Here is a 10,109-nt window from a genome sequence, read left to right as displayed (position 1 = left end):
ACCCGTGCAGCTATAATGGTGGGTAAAACATCAAGTTTCGATTTTTCTTTTGGAACAGTAAGGCTTTCGCTGTGGCCACGTGTACGTGTGAAACGTGTAATTTAAATAAACGATATTGTTCATAGTAAAGTTAAACTAGTGATCTAACCACCTGTCCCGAGTGTCATACCTCCGCGGGAGGCTAACTGACACTCGACACTCAATTCCAAACAGCGCCACGCAATGAAATTAATTAATGCGGTCGTAAAATCATTGGCTTCACTGATTGGCTTTTATGCTTGTTTTTCCAGTGTATCGTGGATAGTTTTAAAGTGGGACCTTCTATCTATACAAGTCATTTAGTCATGTGTTACAGTATAAACTTTCGAAACCGATGCCAATATGTGTATACAGTACGTATTATCTGAAGCAGGATGTTTTCTCTGTGTTGATCAATGCATTCAGTACTCTGTTTGGGGAGCAGATAGGAAAAATAAACATTGTGTCAAAATCTCTTCTAACTACCAATATCCTCAAATGGTTGGTTGGTTGGTTGGTTTGTTGTTTAACGCCGCACTCAGCAATATTCCAGCTATTTGACGGCGGTCTGTAAATGATCGAGCCTAGACCAGACAATCCAGAGATTGATATCATGAGCATCGATCCACGCAATTGGGATCGTTGATATGCATCAACCAAGTCAGCGAGCCTCACCACCCGATCCCGTTAGTCGCCTCTTACGACAAGCATTGTCGCCTTTTACGGCAAGCATGGGTTGCTGAAGACCTATTCTACCCCGGATCTTCACGGGTATCAATGAATGCATGGCACTTGTTATGAATGACAACGTTTTTGTTGTTTGTAACTATCTACTTCTCACCTCTTCATCATGAGTCAGAATCCCCCGATGATGGGACAAGCGTTAGCTCAGTAACGTCGTCACAGGAAAGAAAAAAGTTGTTATCCACGAAAAAGTGTCCTGTATACGTGTTCTTGAACCTCTAAATGTCCACCAAAGACTTCAATCTCTACACAGTTTTCTTTTAAGCAATTTTAAGATGAAAAGCTCGTGTTTGTATTTCATGTTCATTTGTTTTTCCTGAAATGCATAAGTCATGCGGAAGAAGATGGTAAGACCTAAATGTTTGTATTTGCCGTAAAGTGTGGAGGATTACCTCCACGCAGTTTGTGAAACTAACTGTACATCTGGCTTCATCAAATGTTCTATGCAATAAACCAGAAGTTGTTATCCTCAAAATTGTACGTTTTCTTAGTTAAGTCGTGGTGTTTGTTCTTTAATAAAGGTTCAGTTGCCGCATCAATGGCTTCTAGAAAGGCCATTGTGGCATAATGTCACAGCATATTGTCCGTCGTCCATCCGTAAAATGTCACGCGATGACCTTTGCTACAGAGACAAAGTGAGTGACAAAAAGGCTGGACACAGAACATTTAGGTCGTCCCAATAACGTGCGTCAGTTTTGTTCAATACATCCATCATGTTAAGCGTTTTCGGTTGAAAACCAAATGATAATTTTCTCAGCTGTAACATATCTTTTCATTAAAAGTCTCTCATTCAGTAAGTGAGTGACATTAATTACGTGTGCTCCGCTTTAAGCAGTATTTCAGCTACATAACGAAATTTCGGCTGAGTGAGTAAAGCCTTGTTTAGAGTGAGTGACAGAGTTACACTTCGTCTCTTAAAACATTTCTTTAAAATAAGTGTATTTGTTTTAAAAAAAGAACCTTTCCTCTTCTGCTGTTATATCAAGGACTAGACATGGTTTAGTTTGATCTATATATACAAATATTCCACAGTCATGGCGCAGGACTAAGTGATTGAGTGAGAATGGTTTTATGTGCTGTTAGCGATGTTCTGGTAATATCACTGAGGGGGACACGGGGAATGGGCTTCACACATTGTACATACCTAGTTAAGGTCATTGTTGCTTAGTGAAATTTATGGGCACAGATATGGTTTTAGCAAACCGAAGATCTTATCGAATTCAGAGGCTACCCAAGCGGATTCTGGCACGGGTAAGGGGCGTAACTCTACACAAAGAGTTTCAATACCTCAAACGACTGGACCGATAACATTGCTGTTCCAAGCAACGTTAGACCTCAACTCACTTACCCACTCGATATATATTTGTTTGTTTCTTTCTTTGTTGTTTAAAGCAGCACTCAGCAATATTCCAGCTATATGGCGGCGGTCTGTAAATAATCGAGTCTGGACCATACAATCACGTGGTTGTCGCCTCTTACGACAAGCATGGTCGCCTTTTACGGCAAGCATGGATTGCTGAAGACCTATTCTACCCTGGATCTTCACGGGTCACTCGATATATGAATTTCATGTGCACAGTATATCACATATTATCTTTCTCATTTGAGATTTTTACGCCGCTGTAGCAATATTCCAGCAAATATCACGGTGATACTACAAATATATGCTTCACGCTTTGTCCCCATGTGTGGAATCGAACCCAGATCTTTTTGTATGACGAGCCACTATATGCTACCCCATCGTGCCGGTTTGAATAAAGATGTCAGAAAATTATTTGTTTAACCAGTAATGTTTAAAAAAGAACAGGATAGCTGAAACTCATTTGAACATTAAGGAGAATGAGTAGGCACGCGTTTCCACTGTAGTACTGACCCGGTTGCCTCTGACATGGGTAATATCGTCTTCAGTTTGTTTACACACTCCAGGTTCGTTTGTTATTATCTATAGGCTGTAAATGTACTCCAAAGGCAGGGTACCTGTCATGCATGGAGTTACCATTAATGGTGTGGTGCCAGAAATGTCCTTTAATAGTATTTTCACATTTGCTGTAAATGTCATAAGTTGTAGCAGGATCACTCGGGGTACATGGGGTTTGTTCGTCCCGAGTTCAGTTTTATACCACGAGACTGAGGCGAATTTATCTTACCGACATGTTTTAATATGACATTGTAAAAGAATTAAAACAAATTCAAAACTGATAGAAAACATCTGTTCGATTGTTAGCTTGTGATATGTCACGTGACTTTCACTGACTAGAAAAAAGCGTGCGACGTTTTGCTTGCAAGCGGGTATAAGGGATTAATTCTGCCTCTCAGAAATGCATGTGCCTCCTGACTTGTTCGTGGCGGGGTATAAGAGATTAATTCCCCCGCTGAGAAATGTATTCCCCTCCAAGGCAGGATTCACAGTATTTTATCAAGATCACGTGGACCAGTCAGATCCCATCATTCTGACTTCGAGATATGATAAGGTAAGTTATTTCCGTGGCCTACATAAAGGTTTGAGCCTGGTCTACCTACTTCCTCAAAACAATGTAATCAAATGTAGGAATGTGATTAAATCCTAAACGGAATACACAGTTGGTGTGTTCTATCTAAACACGTGCACGGTCTGAACGCGAAATGAAATATCATCTGACAGTCTAAATGCCACCTAAATAATGTAAACATGTTTAAATTTAAACATGCCAATGTGTATTATCCAAATAATCGAAACATGTTCAGTAGCTTAGGTGGTAACGTCAAGAACAACAAATTAAGAGGTTACATGTTCTTTTCAACGTTTAGACCCTAAACACGCTTAGCTGTTTAACACAGCCCTAAACATGTTAAGATCCTAAATGCATCAAAATAATGGGACAAAGAACGCATTTTTTACAGTGTAGACTAAACTTGCTTTTCAACCAGTACCCAAATTTTTCCCCATGAAAATATGGTTCAATTCTAAGCCACGGTTTTGTAATCCTAAAACATTCTTAAGACATGAATATCTTATATAGTGTTTACACACTTAAATAACGCCACTGATCGATATACCAAACACTAGAAGACCTTTAGGTCTTTAAACACGTGACCGAAATACTTCACATGTGTTGTATAAATAAGTATATCGCACAAGGACTTGCTAAAACAGCACCATAATGGCAGCCCTGTTTAGCGGTAAATTAAATACCACATAAACTGTGCCATGATGCATTTGTAAGTTTGTAGGTGTGAAAAAGTATGTGAAATTTATAATGTAAAACGCTGGGAGTCTTTAATCAACAGTGACTGTATAGTACTTTCCAGTTTGAAACTGTGATCACTGTGGCCTTTTCACTGGGATTGATGGACCAATTTAGATTTACCAGGGCTCAAAAGAAATATAAATGTGCCTTACACACAAATAAAAAAAAGGCTTTATGTCCTTTGGAAGATCAACTATATCATCATTTGTACATCCACCGGGATTCTGAAACTTACTGTTCCGTTGAGTGAGTGAGTAAGTTGGGTTTAACGCCGCTTTTGAAAGTAATCCAGTTATATCACGGCGTGTCAGTTTAATGTGGGAGGAGCGCCCGAAGTGATGCAGGTCTCAGACGTTGACCACTTCGGGGAAACCCACGAGCACGGGTATGGTGCTGACAAACCTAGAAACATAATCGGGGCGAACCGTGATTCGAACCCACAATCATAGGTTTCTGGCGTGTCCAAGGGACGCAACTCTGCACAGCGAATCGCGGCGTCTTGGACGACTGGGCCACCGTTGCGAGTTGTGGAGTGTCCGTTATTTGCTCTCACATTTAATCTCGCCTTGTTCATGCGCATATTCTAATTCTAGAACACCGGAAAACGTAGTCTACGTAGTTATTACTCATACGTTTTTAGAGGAAATATGTTGTTCCCGAAAAACGGGGGAAAGGATAGGTGTACTTCCGGTTTATAGAAATAAGTAAACGATTGATGCCTAAGCGTGATGACGACACTGATCTATTATCAGCAAATTGTTCCTGTTTCAGTACACGACAACACGACAAGCATATTGAAACGGAACTGCAAATACCAAATTATCAAATATTAATGCAAATGATTTCTTCAGATCACCTATAGATGTACACTCGCCGACAAAAGAAACGCGAATATATTTTAGTTGATATTTTACTAATATTCAAGAGATATAAGATTGGTTCGACGCACAAACGAACATTCTGACTGTTATGTTGTGCGAACCGACGCTCATGAACGCATCACATGTGACAGACCCATGACTCGAGATGCAGCATTTGTCTCGTGCAGGATTAGCGTGTAAAGTTTTAAAATCACGTGCAGCATATCGTTATAAGAATAATGACACTGTGGTATTATTTGATTGATTGTTAGTTTCGTGGTACACATTGGAAACATCTCTTCTTAACGTACATACTTCTCTATTATGTTTATATGGTTCACGTTTCTTTTGACGGTGAGCATATTTCAACTCGGCCATACATCCTACTAAATGAAATGCCAACATATGTCCAACGCAATTATTTCTCAGACTTTGTCCCGTGACCACAGGATAGAACCAAAGTCCCACACTCCCCGTCCAATATACCTCCACGCTGTTTTGTTTGTTGTTAATGCGCACTATTCCTGGTGATGATGGTGAAATGATTGATGTGATTCACAGTGTAACCTTGTCCGGACGTTTCGTAATATCCGCATCTCATTTGTAATAGGTTATCCCAGTTGGTACTGAATGGGTTCAAAGATATATTATTTGTCTTTGAAATAAATAGAGATTCTTTAGTTCTATACACTATGGATTTACACTGCTATTAGCAATCATACAGTAATATCAAGGAGGGTAACAACAGAAAAGGGCTTCACAAATTGTTCCCTTGTGGGGAAACGAATCCTGGCTTTCGGCGCGTCGAGCGAACGCTTTAACCACCAGGCTATCCCACCAGTCCGCAGATAAAACGATTAAATATCATTACAACTACACATTTGCCAATATGTCCTCGGGGGCGGTCGGGTAGCCTAGTGGTTAAAGCGTTCGCTCGTCACGCCGAAGACCCGGGTTCGATTCCCGACATGGGTACAATGTGTGAAGCCCATTTCTGGTGTCCCCCGCCGTGATATTGCTGGAATATTGCTAAAAGCGGCCTAAAACCATACTCACTCACTCACTCACTCAATATGTCCACGTTTATATAACAGTGTTTGTTTTATATTGAAGTGACCCGATACGTACTGATGAACGTTAATATATTGTCCTCACGAAACAACTTTGTTGAACACTGTGAGCTCATGTGCAATAATATTTACATACACTGCAACCCAAACGGCCTTAATGTTAAACCTTAGGGAGACCCTGATTGTTTCACCTGAAACGGACTGATGCATATACACTCGCCCGGTCCCAGCACCGTGGAGATAATTAATGGTCTCTTTATGGCGCTGTTGCCACACTGCTGCAGTGTTGGTTTGTTTGTTTATTGTTTTACGTTGCACTCCTCAATATTCTAGCTATATGACGGCGCCAGTGAATATTCGAGTCCGGACCAGACAACCCTGTGCTTGATATCATGAGTGAGTGAGTTGGGTTTTACGCAGCTTTGAACGGTATTCCAGTTCGGTATTCAGTGGTAACGGACAGATAACGAACACAGGCCCATAAGCTCACTTTGATGAGGTCAAGATGATCCAATAATAAAGTGAGTGAGTGAGTTAGGTTTAACGCCGCTTTTAACAGTATTCCAGTTATATCACGACGTGTCAGCTTAATGTGAGAGGAAAGCCCGAAGTGATGCCACTTTGGTGGAACCCACGATCACATGTATGGTGCTGGCAAACCTGGAAATATAACCGGGGCGACCCGGTATTCGAACCCACAATCATAGAATTCTGGCGCAACTCTGCACTGCGATTTGCGACGACTTTGACGCTTGGGCCACCTGAGCCCCCTTGACATCATGAACATCTATCTACACAAATGCAGCAACCAAGTCAACGCCCTGACCATCCGATCCCGTTAGTCGCCACTAACGACAAGCATGGGTTGCTGAAGACAGGATGTTCTGGGGTTCAGATGCAGGACGAACACCCCCCACTCAACCGCTGATCACTCCGTACTGTGACGACAATCAGTGGGTGGGGTGTGATTGCCAACGGGTTGAACAGTGCATCGGTTGTATCATGCCCTGTTAGCTTCAGGTGGGAGTAGTGTCCAATATATCGTACTTCATAGACTTGGCCATTTGGTTGAAACCCTCGAGGACGGATAGAGTACTGCACAAAATATTGGAAACAATTCATTTTGCCTCAGGTTTTACTCAAAAATGTAAATTGATCACCTATAGAAATGTGTCATGGACACGGCTACACAATCGTATGTCTCATCGTTGCAGAGAGGGGCGGTGGGATAGCCTAGTGGTTACCGTTCGCTCGTCACGCCGAAGCCCCGGGGGTTCGATTCCTGACATGGGTACAATGTGTGAAGACCATTTCTGGTGTTCTCCGCCGTCATATTGCCGGAATGTTGCTAACAGCGGCGGGTAACCACCCCCTTGCAGAGAAAAAAAAGTGTATGGTTTGGAGAAGTTGAAAAGAAAATATTCTGAATGAAAAGTCCCAGCGCCAAGGCAACCTTGTCTCACGATTCAAGTTGTGTAACGTCTCCAGTGTTTACGATGCTACGGGACCCCTTCAATGTATTGTTTCAGAAATATGTGGCAATGATGCATTGATTTACACCGTCGTGGTAACTTTCAGTGATAATATATAAACAGTGACCCAACACATTCAGGTCGAAACGGGACACATAATGACATTTTATTTGTTCGTGACTTGCTGAGCATGAATGGTATTCACTAGCACGAAACCTTGTTCGTTTATCCTTTGTGCTGCCGATTACTTACACATGCAGAGCTTGAAAAAACGTCTTTTTCGTGAGACTTTAGGACACTTGGCCAATGCAGGCAAAATGAACATTCTAAACTAATTTATATTGGAAACGACACCCTTAATTATACACAATGACATTCTCCTTTCGTGGCATGCTAGGCAGGAGGTCAAATTTTGGAGATGTGCAAAGTAAAACCACATTACACGTCACATCTTGGATGCAACAAATATGCGTGGCTTTGGATTCCCCAACATCAACTGACAATCCAACTGAAAACGTTTTATAAGCGGCCCTAAACTCAACTCACTCATTCACGAGATCGTGATTACAACATGGAGCAATTATCAATAAGAACATTAAATAAATAAATGGAAGAATATGTATATGTTCTTGAACAAACTAAAGTTTGTTCACAGATACATTCTTAAAAAATATTCTTCGATATAGTAGAGTAGAGGGTATATGCGGTACATTGAAGCCATGCATTGTTATAAGTGTGTCGTTAAGGCACTGACGAGCAAGAAGTAGGTGAGTGTGGTTTTACGCCGCTTTTAGCAATATTCCAGCAATATCACGGCGGGGACCACCAGAAATGGGCTTCACACATTGTACCCATGTCTGGAATCGAACCCGGGTCTTCGGCTTGACGACCGAACGCTTTAACCACTAGGCAACCCGACCGCCCCAAGAACCAGTGAATAACTCGCTTTAAAGATATAAGTTCAACATTAGGTCTGCAACAATGTATCATGATGATGCCTTGCTATCAGGCTGGAGAAAAGTAAAACTATTTACAAGTTTTAACAGTCGAATCATTTAGTGACATGCAACGGCTCAATATAACATGTTTAGATAAGAAAGTTATCACAAAATTCTAAGTTGTCATTATTGAGACCCTGTGAAACGTATCACTATTTATTGTGTGCAGTGCCATTTCACGACAGTGATAAATAGACACTTGAGGAATGATAGTGGCATCGATGATGATCGTATCACTACACATGTACATTTAATTTAGGTGACAAGCCCCAACTCTCGGTAATTATGACAAACGTAGATATTCAAAGCACATACAACAATTTAACGCATTGCCACAGCGGCATATAAATGATCGAATCTGGAGCAGACAGGCCAGTGGCTGATAGCATGAGCAACACTATATGCCTTAGGAGTACGATGACACACAATTAGCCAGTTCACACATATATCTTATCCTAATGAGAGTCGACTAATGTGACAAGCTTAAGTTTTGGCCACTGGGGACATAGTCCATACCAACGTAATCCACACGTAATTGTAAAATGGAATATTTATTCCTCTCGTCTCACAATATAATTGAGGGGGGTCATTAAATTTCATACATATGTCACTTTATTTCACAAAATGTTTTGAATGAATAGGTTTTTAATAGGTATTCTGTTCTTAAAACCATGGGGGGGGGGGGGGGGGGGGGGGCGTTGCACGGGTGGCCCAGTCGTCTAAGGTGCCGCGATTCGCTGTGCACATTTGGGAGCGCCAGAAACCTATGATTGTGGGTTCGAATCCCGCTTCGCTCCGATTATGTTTCTAGATGTGTCAGCACCATACCCGTGCTCGTGGGTTTCACCGAAGTGATAAACGTCTGAGACCTGCATCACTTCGGGCTTTCCTCCCACAATAAGCTGACACGCCGTGATGTAACTGGAATACTGTTAAAGACGCCGTTAAACCCAACTCACTCACTCACTCACTTACTCAATATAATCGACTCGGCGATGTGGCCTGATGGTTAAAGTGCTGGCTCATTACATGTGTATTATGTGTCAAACCCAGTCTTGGTGTCCCGTCATTTGCATTCTTGCCTTCCCGTGTTAATGTCAGGAGAAAATTAGAATAAAACCCAACTCACTCAGTATTCCAGTTATTGCCCCTTTCAATGCATCACTACTGTTTTAAAATACGTGATGTACAGTGCCTTCTGTGTGTTGTTACCCGCTGGTTCAACGTCAGACCTTCTCGCCGCGGAAACACCCACTTAGTAAGAGATTCATTGAGTATGGTGTACGTGTGCCACTTGACGAAGGCCCGACATTGGGTTCAGACACAAGAGATTAGTTCCTTCTCTGGTCCCGATGTCCTGTTATAACGCAGATAGAGGAAACACGCTTTAATAATATATCACGTTCCATTGTTAGTCACAGGACATGGGAACAGACAATAGCTTTAGACAATGGTTCAAGTGTCCACCACACCACAGGGGTCGCATGACTTTGGCAGAGGAAATTGAGGAGCCGGGCGTGAATGTCAAAACGGAAACATCTGTTGGCATAGCTTCTTTTACGCATCGAGAGAAAGGGATATATATTTTGTTGTCTGACAGAGATCTCATGAATGTTTTTGTAATAATTTTTTTTAACCAAAGTTGAATCTCCTGTGAGAACTACGCAATTATATTCTTCCCTGTCACTCCAACTTCACTCACCTTAATAAGAGAATCTTA

Source organism: Haliotis cracherodii, unplaced genomic scaffold (genome assembly GCF_022045235.1).
Source record: "Haliotis cracherodii isolate W230 unplaced genomic scaffold, xgHalCrac1.p SCAF_1, whole genome shotgun sequence".
NCBI lineage: Eukaryota > Metazoa > Mollusca > Gastropoda > Lepetellida > Haliotidae > Haliotis > Haliotis cracherodii.
The sequence above is the reverse complement of the archived record's forward strand: the minus strand, read 5'-3'. Positions refer to the sequence as shown.